This window comes from Cervus canadensis, chromosome 28, assembly GCF_019320065.1.
Source record: "Cervus canadensis isolate Bull #8, Minnesota chromosome 28, ASM1932006v1, whole genome shotgun sequence".
In the NCBI taxonomy this organism is placed as follows: domain Eukaryota; kingdom Metazoa; phylum Chordata; class Mammalia; order Artiodactyla; family Cervidae; genus Cervus; species Cervus canadensis.
In genome coordinates, this window is record NC_057413.1 from 11,965,009 (window position 1) to 11,978,495 (window position 13,487).

Genomic DNA, 13,487 nt, shown 5'->3' on the forward strand with positions numbered 1-13,487 from the left:
AAACATAAAGTTCCATGCTAAGAACCATATCCAGTTTCTTGGTCCTTGAAAAGACCTGCATTCTTTACAGTTACCAAAAACCTAAAGTAAACTCTAATGATTCATCTTAAATATTTTTCTGCCATGTCACTTGGGAAACTTTTACTTCTCTGCATAAGACTTTTATGCAAAAACATTGATAGCAAGAAGCAGGGGTTTTTTTGTTTTTTGTTTTTTTGCTCTCTAATACCTCAGAATTTTGCTCTAGGAACAAGCTCAGTGGTTGTTTTCCAATTTTGAACCTGTGAAATATCAGATGCCTTGTAAGTGATGTCTTTAACGTTTTATTATACACTTTCTTCTTTTCCTCTTGCCAGACTTGCTAACCAGTCTCAAAAATGAAAATAAAAAAGCCATAGTTATATTACAACTTCTAAAATCTAAAAAATTGTTTGTTGGCTTGGCTTGCTGCTCCTTCTTTGTGTTATTGATAGTACATGCTTTTTCCATAGAAGAGTAACTCTGATAATCCTTTATCTTTTTAGTACCTAATGCTGAAAGCCTGCAACTTCTTGGATCACTTGTAGTGAATTCTAGTATAATGCTTGCAGACCCAAGACAAGCATATATATTGTGCTTATTACAGCCTTTGGAATACATCATTTCTGTTTTTTAAATATCTTCTATAACCATATAGTACTCAAATTACTAATGCTCGTGTACCACAGTTTTGCTATAAAACCTTTTGTCCAATGAATAATGTTGTGGCTTTAGTAAATATCTCTTTTTCAACAGTAAACTTATTCTGAAATAAAGTAAAATTCTAATTGTTTAAATACTGTGATGAATTCAGGGTGTTAAAATTTTTTTCCTCTTCGATTTGCCCTTTGCTCATATGTCAGCTTTAGGAAAGAGAGCTGAGTCTTTCTAGTTGAATTAGAGAATTTATCCAGCATACCATCAGCTTTCCTGAAGAACAGCTTCTTCTAAACATCAGATAAAGCCAAATGTAGTTGGAAAGACTGTCAGAAATTTTTAGAATCAAGTTTTTTTTTAAATTGAAGTATAGTTGATTTGCACTATTGCATTCGTTTCAGATGTACAGCGTAGTGATTCAGTTAATATTTTTTGCAGATTATATTCCATTACAGATTATTACAAAATATTGACTATAATTCCCTATCCTATACAATAAATCCTCGTTGCGTACCTGTTTTTCATATTGTAGTTTGTTGTTGTTTAGTCGCTAAGTCGTGTTCAGCTCTTCTGCGACCCCATGGACTGTTTCCCCCCAGGCTCCTCTGTCCATGAGAAGAAACTCTCAAAGGTCATTAGCTTTAGTGGCTTTATCTCATTTCTCATCCACTGAGAATTTTTTCCCAATAATTTTATCTATCTATTTATTTTTAGCTGTGCTGGGTCTCTGTTGTTGCCTGGGCCTTTCTCTGGTTGCTGTGAGCACAGGCTGCTCACTGCGGTGGCTTCTCTCGTTTCTGAGCACAGGCTCTAGAGTGCACAGGCTGTAGTGGTGGCATATGGGCTTAGCTGCCCCCCAGCATGTGGGATCTTCCTGGATCAGGGATCCAACCTCTGTCTCCTGCATCGGCAGGCAGACTCTTTACCACTGAGCCATCAGGGAAGCCCTGAGATTCTTGATGCTGCCCTTTTCTCATTAAACTTCCCTTGACTTGGTGATGCACAATATACTTCTCGGACTCTTGTCCCTTTAATCTTCCCCTTCCTCTCAAGTGCTCATCCATCTCCCTTAACTTCATCTATCACCTCTATGTAGATGACTCCTCCAGAGTCTTAACTCCAAGTATACAGAGTATTTCAGTCTGCCTGTCCCAACTCCATTCAACATGAGAAGATGAATGCACATTGCCCACACATACCATCTTTTCCTCATCTGCATTTCTAGTTTCGGTCATAGTCTCCTCATACCTTTCGTCATAGATGTAAAATCAGCCATTTCCTGTGATAGGAAACACTGAAAGAGAACCATGAGCTGGAGAAAACCGTGGTTCAGTCTTGAACATGTTTAACTCAGGGCATCTTTGTGATGCTTAATTGGAAGAGGAGAATAGACAGTTGAATATGGGTTTGGAGTCTTTTCATTGTGTCTTGATACCAAATCTTTAAGAATCATTTCAGAAGTAAAATATATTTAAAAATGACTTTTATGAAACATGTTCATTTCCAAAGAATTATTTTAAACCATTGGCACTCTCTGTACCACTTGATATACAGATATAATTTTAAAGGCTTTAATTGCCTCAACCGAGACAAGTTGATTTTATAGTCTTTCACAGATTTCTTTTGCAAGTTTTAACTATTTTAATGTTTCTGTGTGTGATGAAGCTTATATCTATGTTACAAGTAGAAAGTAAACCAACTCAGATTAGCCCTCAGTAATTTATCCATATTTCTCCAAATTATTTTTTATTCCTGTGCTCCATAGTAACTTGGCACAGAACATGTAACTAATGAAGGATACTATTTGCTTATTGGTAGAGAATTTTTTCCAGGTTTCCCTTCAGAACAAGATATTTATATTTAAAGATAATTTTTGCCTAAAACTACAACTATGAATATTTGGGTTTTAAGTCCACTTTTAATTTAATATCTTGTTTTTCAGTATAATCATAGTTTTAAAAAAAAAAGATACCTCTTGCTAACATGAAGATCCAGATGAAACACATCATCGACCATGCTTACTTAGCCATGATACTGATTATTAAGTCTCATTCACCAATATCACAAGGGTTTTTTTGTTAAAATTCAATTAGTAATTTCCTATGGTGTCAGTATTTCATCTTGGAAGCTAATCAGAAGATATACATTTAAACTTTTTTGTTATTTTAAATAATAACTCTACAGCCTCATTTCAACTCCTAAGTCAATAAACTTACAATAGGAAGTCTTCCCATGAACATAACAGTTCTATAGATTTATTTGATAAGAGTGAGATTCGTTTGGGAAGACTGTACTTTCCTGCTCATGCTCTCTATGGGGCACAGTCATGCACACACATCATGAATGGCACACATCCCTAGCAGGGGTGAGCTAATGGCGCACGTTCCCCAGCAGTCTGCCCTGCATACTGCCAATATTCCTCTTCAACTTTAAAGCTATAGAGAAAAGATCAGAGTGAGTTAGATGCAGACAGTCAGTTCCGGGGCAGTGACTGCCTTCTGCAATCAAGCATGATAAAATCTATAATCCTTTATGGATATTTGAAGACATTGTCCTGTAGCATTATAAAAGATGTATAGAGGTCCAGAGAAATATTTTACAAGAGCCATGTACAATATGTATCTTCAGGAAAATGATACAAGTTTATGGAAACATGATATTTAAAGGGGTTGTAAGTTTTATATATATATTCTCCATATCCTGAGATAGACAAAAGTTGGATAAAATAACCAGGAGTTTCCTCCACCATTATGAATCTCACTTTTTTAGCTCTAACTGTAAGGGCAAATCGAAATAGATTTTTATATTTATCTGACTAACGTAAGCAAAAAGAAAGTAATTTTATATGCCTATTGGAAAAGAAATAGTATTTGAAAACCTCAGGTATCCAAATTACCCATGCAAATTACCAGACTAGATAAGGGGTCACTACTTTACTATATGCTCATTCATGGGTCACGTGTAATTATCTGAAGCCTTTAAGAAGAATGTTAATATAAGCCCATTCACTGGATGTGGAATTCAGAGGGTGATGTCCCAAGATTAACAATTAAAATCTGGTTCTCTACAGAGTTATCAAAATGTTCCTTTGTTAGCATCTAAAATAATTACACCAGCAATATGGTCTACATTCTGCAGGCTGTTTCTACCAACTGGCTAGACAACTATTTTCTCAAATTAATTCCATACTCTATAGTTTACAGAAATAAGTCTCTCTTCGACATCTACTAGACAGACATATTTCCAATAAAACTTATCTTCAGGGGAAAAAAAAAGCTCAAGCTTCATTAACTCGTCACAAAAAGTAAGTGTTGCATTAATCAGAAAGAGCTTTGGCATGGAATCAAAAAATACAATTTTCATTCTGAATCTGCCACTAACCAGAGATGTGCCCACTTGACAAGTACATGTGACACCTTTAAAGACGTGATTCTTTTAATATGAGATCAGTGTGTCAAAATGCTTTTAAAATATAATTAAACAAATATACAACAAAACTGTGTCAGAGTCACTAAGTTGTCCACCAAAATCTTTCCTTCTTTCCCTACTAGGCTACATCTCCCAGTCTCCACTGCAGACTGATGACCATGAGAATAAATGCTCCTTGAGGGAATGTGAGTATTAAGTACCGTAAATCCCACTTCAGGACTTCCTCTTTTAAGGGCACATATTTTCTCATGCTCCATTTCCCTTCTACCAGTCATATCCTGGATGTGGCAACAAGCCTTAATCATGCAGATAACAATATGCTCCTGTTATGCAAGAATAAGTTAGAAGGAGCCTGAGTCCTTGAACCACAATATGAAGACAGCCACTCACTGACCTGAACCTGCTTTAAGCAATCACATGGGAGATAAACTTAGCTTGTGCTTAAGATATTACACAGTTGAGTTTGTTTATCAGAGAATATTAACCTACCAAAACTAATATGCCAGCTAAGGAAGCCCATGTTTTTACTGATTCGGTCATTAGAAACACCTTTTAAGAATTTGAAAGGTGTACAGACCACTACAATATTGTAAAGTAATTAGCCTCCAACTAATAAAGATAAATGGAAAAAAAAAGTGATTAGAAGGTTTGTGGAAAGTTTCCCTGAAGAAAAAGTTTTGTACATGGTTAAGACTGACAAAGTTTAAAATAAATTTAATTAAGTTTAAAACAACAACAAAAAAAAGAATTTGAAAGGTGTACAGAATACATTAAGTAAAGTGAGCATGTATCAGAAAAACATTGTAAGAATATTTTTATTAAAATGTATGTCAATTAAAAGAACTGTGTTTGCATAGGTGTGCTCAGTCATATCTGACTCTTTGTGATGCCATGGACTGAAGCCCACCAGGCTCCTCTGTCCTTGGAATTTCCCAGGCAAGAATACTGGAGTGGGTTGTCATTTCCTCCTCCCGGGGATCGTCCCACCCCAGGGTTTGAACTCAAGTCTCTTGTGTCTCCTGCATTGGCAGGTGGATTCTTTACCACTGTGCCACCTGGGAAACCCTATATTTGTACATAAAGGTATGTAAATATATATTGGATGAGAGACAGTTTAGTATTGTTGTTACTGTCCAGTCACTAAGTCGTGTCCAACTCTTTGCAACCCCATGGACTGCAGCACGCCAAGCTTCCCTGTCCTTCACTATCTCCCAGAGTTTGCTCAAACTCATGTCCATTGAGTCAGTGATGCCATCCAACCATCTCATCCTCTGTCGCCCCCCTTCTCCTCCTGCCCTCAATCTTTCCCAGCATCAGGGTCTTTTTCAATGAGTCAATTTAGTATGGTTTAGTGGTTGAGAGTATGGATCCTAGTTTTATCATTTACTGACTGTATGACTTTGAGGAAAAACGTCGCTTAACTTCTCTACACTTTGGTTTGTTTATCTTTAATGTAGCGATGATGATAATAGTGTTTACCTTCCTGTGAGTTGTTTTTTGGAGTAAATGAATTAATATATGTATACCACATAGTAAAAATTATAGACGTTTTAGTCAATATTATTTTCATCATCATTATAACAGAGAAAAATATAGAAGGGCTATCTTTGGAGTATGGGGTTAGAGGAAAAAATCTTCACTCTTTCTATTCTTATTATTGTTTGAATTTATCAGACTAAACATGAGCACTTGATTATTAAATTTCTCATAGTTCTTAGTGATTACTAAACATCCAATAATTTTAAAGACATATTCAAAACATATACCTTTTAATAATGCTTTAGTTGTAATTTCTTCTTTTTTCTTAATTAGCATTGCCAGAATTTTATGTATTGTTTTTTCCCTTCAGAAAACTAGTTATTGGATTTGTTGACAAGTTATACTATCATTCTGCTTTCTGATCTTTTAATTTTGATGACTAGCTCATTTCTTTATTGTTTTAATATTATAAATAAACCTACAGGAAATATGCTTGACTTGCATCTTTATACCCTAGTGCTTATATGTCTATAATGTAGATTTCTAAAAGGGGGATTAATGAGTCACAAATCTAGGTTTTTTTTTAATGTTAATGGATACTGCCAATTGTCCTTTTAAAAAGTTGTGTAATCTTACACTTCCACAAACTGTGAGTGAACCTGTTTCTCCATATCTCGTCAGCACTGGGTACCACCAATCTTAGTGATGTTCCCAGTCTGATAGGTGAAAATACGATATGGCCTATTTATGCACAAAGCTGACAGAGTGGAGGTGGGGCAGCCTCCTGTATAAAAAGCACGTATGTTATCATGGTTAAAAAATGAGAGTCAAACGAGCTAGGATATTAAATTTAGAAGAGTGTACAGGTCAACAAAACTCTCTGATAAGGGAGAAAATGGAGAAGAAACCAGCAGAATTATGGAATTTTTCATTCTTTAACAAGAATGACGGGGGCCAAGAACAGAGCTGGCATTAGATGAAGTTGATTTGATGTTTCAGTTAATGTCCTACATGTTATGACTACAAATTGGCCTTCAGGGGGAATCCCACTTTATCATGAAGATAAGAAAAATCATGTAAAAGAAGTAATAATGGGGCTGTGGAGGGAACTCGGGAAGAAGTTTGGCAGGAGGTGCCCAAGGTCAAGGGGGAAATTTCAAGGGAAGAATCTGAGTTAGCAAGATGAGGGCTAAATTGACCTGGTGGTCAAAAGCTTCCATGGTTTTTCCCATTGGGTTGGTTGCTTCCAGTGTTAACAAATAAAGGAGCAGCAGACAGTGGCAAATCAATGGTTTTCATGTATATCATGATGTATCAACACTCGATAGTTTATAAATATTTTTCTTTGTGTTTCATAACAGTGTTCCATTGTTGACTGGACCAAAGCCAAACTCAGCCCCCTTTCTTGACCCTTCTGTATATCCTAACACTTTCCAACATCTCACCAGGGCTTTCTCTTTCTGCCTTCTTTCCTCCCTTACATCATAGTCACCCTACTTATTTTCAGCTTTTTATCTCATGCTTGAAAGTTGAAAGTGAAAGTCGTTCAGTCATGTCCGACTCTTTGCAACCCCACAGACTGTAACCTCTATCCATGGAATTCTCAAGGCATGATCACTGGAGTGGGTAGCCATTCCCTTCTCAAGGGGAATCTTCCCAACCCAAGGATCGAACCATTCATACCTAAAAAGCTTTCACCTCACCCCCAATTCTCATATTTCACAAGTAAAATCTAATCCTAACCTAAAATAGTCTTTCCTTTTACTGGAATTTCCTGGGCACTATGTATATGTATGGGCTTCCCGGGTGGCACAATGGTAAAGAATATGCCTGTCAAGCAGGAGACATGGGTTTAATCCTTGGGTCGGGAAGATAACCTGGAGAAGGAAATGGCAACCCACTCCAGTTTTCTTGCCTGTAGAATCCCATGGACAGAAGAGCCTGGCAGGCTACGGTCCATGGGGCCACAGAAGAGTCACGGTCCATGGGGCTGCAAGAGAGTCACACACGACTTAGCAACTCAACAACAGTGTATATGTATACATGACTCAAAGCTAGTCAACAGTTCTTGGTTTGTGTCAGTATGAAATGGACAACACTGGATGGATGGTTTTTAAGATCTCAGGTTCTGAAATCAGGTTTGGAGAGTGTGGTGGTTCTTAGCTTTGAAAATTCCTCCACCTACTGGTTGTCTGAAGTCAGTTTGCACTGAGATCAATGTTCCTTTATGAGTCTGCCCATTTTCAAGAATATTGTGTGCCTCTATGAATGCTGACACATTTATAAATCACTTTGAATTCCTAAAATTCTGTTATGAAGAAAATGTATTCTTAAACAATATTATAAAGCAAATGATAAATTTCTTAATGCTGTTTGACAACCACTGGAGGGCAGAAAAGCATCATGTAGTGACTTGCTCCAAGTTTGGCTGGAGAAGGAAAAGATAGATACCTTGTTTTATGTGTATACAAGTTAGAAATCAAACTATCTTAATATTTAATCTTTTATTTGGTACATGGAACATCTTTTCAGATGAAACTTCTGGTAGTGGTTATTTTTTTTTTTTCAAATTGTTTTCCATCAGTGTATCATATCGGACAAAAGCAATTTGCCATCAGGCAGTGGGTTTGTCAATATTACCAACAATAGTTGAAATATGTTGATAAACTAAATATCACTAAAGATTAGAGAAATCAATTCTAAAACAACACCTCCATGGCTGCCCAATTTTTAGGAACTCCAGTTATTAGCACAGAAAAAGTGAAAATGTTAGTCGCTCAGCCGTGTCTGACTCTTTATGACCCCATGAACTGTAGCCCACCAGGCTCCTCTGTCCATGGAATTCTCCAGGCAAGAATACTGGAGTGGGTTGCCATTTCCTTCATGGATTCAAACACAGCTTACAATTATTAGCTACTTTCCTAATGCCTTCTCTTCCAAAATGAACTCCTAGAAGATTAGAATGCAAGTACTATGTCTACTTCCTCGCCTTCCATTCCGTCTTCAATCAGCCCTTCACCCTTCACCCCAAGGAACTACTCAGGTAAAGCCGTCGAAGACATTATAATGGCTGAATCCAATTAAGTTTCTTTAATTAGAAGGATCATAAACCAGCCCTTGCTAACTTACATGTAAGAGGAATTTACTGGAAGAACATCAGTCTCTGAACTTAAAGGAAGACATAGCAAGAGCCAATCAAAAGTTTTACCAGGGATCTCTGCTGGCATTATATTTGTGCCATCCCTGGATCACTTGGTTCAAGTTTCCAGTTCCCAGGTGAACCTGTCCAATTTGCTGAGCTCGGGTCGCACACTCATCCCATGACTCAGAATGACAGAACAGAAGTCCCAGTTTGAGATGTCAACAACTGACTTACTTAATGAGGTCAGCACTGAGCTGACATCTCTTCCCCCACTTCCTCTATTTCCCATTCTCTCATAGTAAATACATCACAAGTTTTGGTTGAAATAATTGTATTGATATTATTATGACTCTGTACGTATTATTCAGTGATGAGCTGAGTAGTAATTTTGATTAATGTTTCCTGTCCTGGGTCTTTTTTTTTTTTCTTGGTATTTTTTTCACTTTCTTTTCCATCATCCTTATTTCCTTTCTCTGTTGAAGAGTCTGTAGGAGAACAGCTTAAGCCCTACTCAGAGGTGGCTCTTCCTCATTCAGGGTCCTGAGTGGTGGAACCTGCAGATGAGACTCCAGTGGCCAGAGGAGCGCTCCAGTCCTCAGTAGGGAACTGCTGGACTGTGTCTACAGGGGGCACCTGTGTGCCCAGAGACCAGTCTGTGCCCTCAGGCTCAGTAGCCATCAGCCCAGGAGCTGGAGCTGTCCATTCACGCCGAATTCTCCCTAGGTCACAGCCTTTTTCAGGAGCAGCCTGCTCTTCCTTTCCAGCCTCCTCAGGATCTTTTTTAGATGGTGGTTCAGACAGTAAAAAATTGGCCTGCGATGCAGGAGACCCAGGTTCCTGTGTCTCCTTCATTGGCAGGTGCGTTCTTTACCACTAGTGCCACCTGGGGAGCCCCCCAGGTTTTCCATATATCTATCCAATTATCTTTTTAATTGTCAAATAGTCATCAATTATTATTCTCCACAACTCATAGATTGAGATCTAGAGATTTCACTTTTGTGTAGGGGAGTTCTTTCCATAAGCTTTTCTACTCTTATTTTTATATACCAATAGGTTTTGGGGTGGAGTGATAAGCTGGTAAACCAAACTTTTGCTCTTGGAACTCCAAATGGCAACATATAGAAGGCTATCTCTGCAACCATTAGGTTTCTCCAAAGAACACTCCAATATTCAGTATGGGAGGCATGGGTTTGGCTGACAGGAGTTCAAAAAAAGGAATAGGAAAAATTGGGGTGTGAGGAGTCACATAGTCAGCTTCCCAAGTGGTACAGTGGTAAAGAATCTGGCTGCCAATGCAGGAGATGCAAGAGACGGGGCTTTGATCCCCGAGTCGGGAAGATTCCCTGGAGTAGGAAATGGCAACCTACTCCAGTATTCTTGCCTGGAAAATTCCATGGACAGAGGAGCCTAGCGGGCTAAAGTTCATATAGTCCATGGGGTCGCAAAGTGTCGGATACAACTGGGAAAATGAACACACACATAACACACATTCAGCATACAGACTCACTTATCATTTCCCTGTGAGCACTGTACTCCACTTCTAGTTCCCAAAGAACCCATATGTACCTCCAAGCTCTGAGCCTGTCCTCAAGTCAGTGACCTTCTGTCTTGCAAAACTGTAGCCACCTGGCTTAGTTTACATATTCCTATAATGTGGAAAGTGGAATGTGACCAAGAACCTGTCAACCTGTTCTATTACAACAGATGTAGTACCCTTTCTTTCCTTAAAAACTACAACAGTTAAGAAAGTCAAACTGGGGAGGAGCCAAGATGGCGGAGGAGTAGGACGGGGAGACCACTTTCTCTCCTACAAATTCATCAAAAGAATAACTGAACGCAGAGCAAACTTCGCAAAACAACTTCGGATCGCTAGCTGAGGTCATCGGGCGCCCAGAGAAGCAGCCCATTGTCTTCGAAAGGAGGGCTGTATAGTTGGAGAAGTCCTGAGACTACAGGAAGAATAAAACTGAAATCCAGAGGCAGGAGACTTAAGCCCAAAACCTGAGAACACCAGAAAACTCCTGACTACATGGAACTTTAAGTAATAAGTGACCGTCCAAAAGCCTCCATACCTACACTGAAACCAACCACCACCCAAGAGCCAATAAGTTTTAGAGCAAGACATACCACGCAAATTCTCCAGCAACGCAGGAACATAGCCCTGAACATCAACATACAGGCTACCCAAGGACACACCTAACACATAGACCCATCTCAAAACTCATTACTGGGCACTCCATTGCTCTCCAAAGAGAAGAAATCAAGTTCCACGCACCAGAACACTGACACAAGCTCCCCTAACCAGGAAATCTTGACAAGCCAATTGTCTAACCCCACCCACTGGGTTAATCCTCCACAATAAAAAGGAACCACAGACCTCCAGAATACAGAAAGCCCACTCCAGATACAGCAATCTAAACAAGATGAAAAGGCAAAGAAATACCCAACAGGTAAAGGAACATGAAAAATGCCCACCAAGTCAAACAAAAGAGGAGGAGATAGGGAATCTACCTGAAAAAGAATCTAGAATAATGATAATAAAAATGATCCAAAATCTTGAAAACAAAATGGAGTTACAGATAAATAGCCTGGAAACAAAGATTGAAAAGATTCAAGAACTGTTTAATAAAGACCTAGAAGAAATAAAAAAGAGTCAATTAAAAATGAATAATGCAATGAATGAGATCAAAAACACTTTGGAGGGAACCAAGAGTAGAATAACGGAGGCAGAAGATAGGATAAGTGAGGTAGAAGATAAAATGGTGGAAATAAATGAAGCAGAGAGGAAAAAAGAAAAAAGGATCAAAAGAAATGAGGACAACCTCAGGGACCTCTGGGACACTGTGAAACGCCCCAACATTCGAATCATAGGAGTTCCAGAAGAAGAAGACAAAAAGAAAGGCCATGAGAAAATACTCGAGGAGATAATAGCTGAAAACTTCCCTAAAATGGGGAAGGAAATAGCCACCCAAATCCAAGAAACCCAGAGAGTCCCAAACAGGATAAACCCAAGGTGAAACACCCCAAGACACATATTAATCAAATTAACAAAGATCAAACACAAAGAACAAATATTAAAAGCAGCAAGGGAAAAACAACAAATAACACACAAAGGGATTCCCATAAGGATAACAGCTGATCTATCAATAGAAACCCTCCAGGCCAGAAGGCAATGGCAGGACGTACTGAAAGTAATGAAAGAGAATAACCTACAACCTAGATTACTGTATCCAGCAAGGATCTCATTCAGATATGAAGGAGAATTCAAAAGCTTTACAGATAAGCAAAAGCTGAGAGAATTCAGCACCACCAAACCAGCTCTTCAACAAATGCTAAAGGATCTTCTCTAGACAGGAAATACAGAAAGGTTGTATAAACGTGAACCCAAAACAACAAAGTAAATGGCAACGGGACCACACCTATCAATAATTACCCTAAATGTAAATGGGTTGAATGCCCCAACCAAAAGACAAAGATTGGCTGAATGGATACAAAAACAAGACCCCTATATATGCTGTCTACAAGAGACCCACCTCAAAGCGAGAGACACATACAGACTGAAAGTGAAGGGCTGGAAAAAAATATTTCATGCAAACGGAGACCAAAAGAAGCAGGAGTCGCCAATACTCTATCAGATAAAACTTTAGACTTTCAAATAAGGATGTGAAAGAGACCAAAGAAGGACACTACATACATGATCAAAGGATCAATCAAAGAAGAAGAATATAACAATTATAAATATATTATGCACCCAACATAGGAGCACCACAAATTATGGACGGCAAACGCTAACGAGTATGAAGAGGAAATTAATAGTAACACAATAATAGTGGGAGACTTTAATACCCCACTCACACTATGGATAGATCAACTAAACAGAAAATTAACAAGGAGACACAAACCTTGAATGACACAATGGACCAGCTAGACCTAATTGATATCTATAGGACATTTCACCCCAAAACAATCAACTTCACCTTTTTCTCAAGTGCACACGGAAACTTCTCCAGAATAGATCACATCCTGGGCCATAAATCTGGTCTTGGAGAATTCAAAAAAATTGAAATCATTCCAGTCATCTTTTCTGACCACAGTGGCAGTAAGATTTAGATCTCAAATTACAGGAAAAAAATTTGTTATAAAAACTTCAAACATATAAAAGGAGGCTAAATAACACGCTTCTGAATAACCAACAAATCATAGAAGAAATCAAAAAAGAAATCAAAATATGTATACAAATGAATGAAAATGAAAACACAACCCAAAACCTATGGGACACTGTAAAAGCAGTGCTAAGGGGAAGGTTCATAGCATTACAGGCTCACATCAAGAAACAAAAAAAAAACCAAATAAATAACCTAACTCTACACCTAAAGCAATTAGAGAAGGAAGAAATGAAGAACCCCAGAGTTAGCAGAAGGAAAGAAAAATCTTAAAAATCAGGGAGAAATAAATGGTCAAAAGAAACTAAAGAGACCATAGCAAAAATCAACAAAGTTAAAAGCTGGTTTTTTGAAAAAATAAACAAAATTGACAAACCATTAGCAAGACTCATTAAGAAGCAAAGAGAGAAGAACCAAATTAACAAAATTAGAAATGAAAATGAGAGATCACAACAGACAACACTGAAATACAAAGGATCATAAGAGACTACTACCAGCAGCTCTATGCCAATAAAATGGACAACTTGGATGAAATGGACAAATTCTTAGAAAGTATAACTTTCAAAAACTGAACCAGGAAGAAATAGAAGATCTTAACA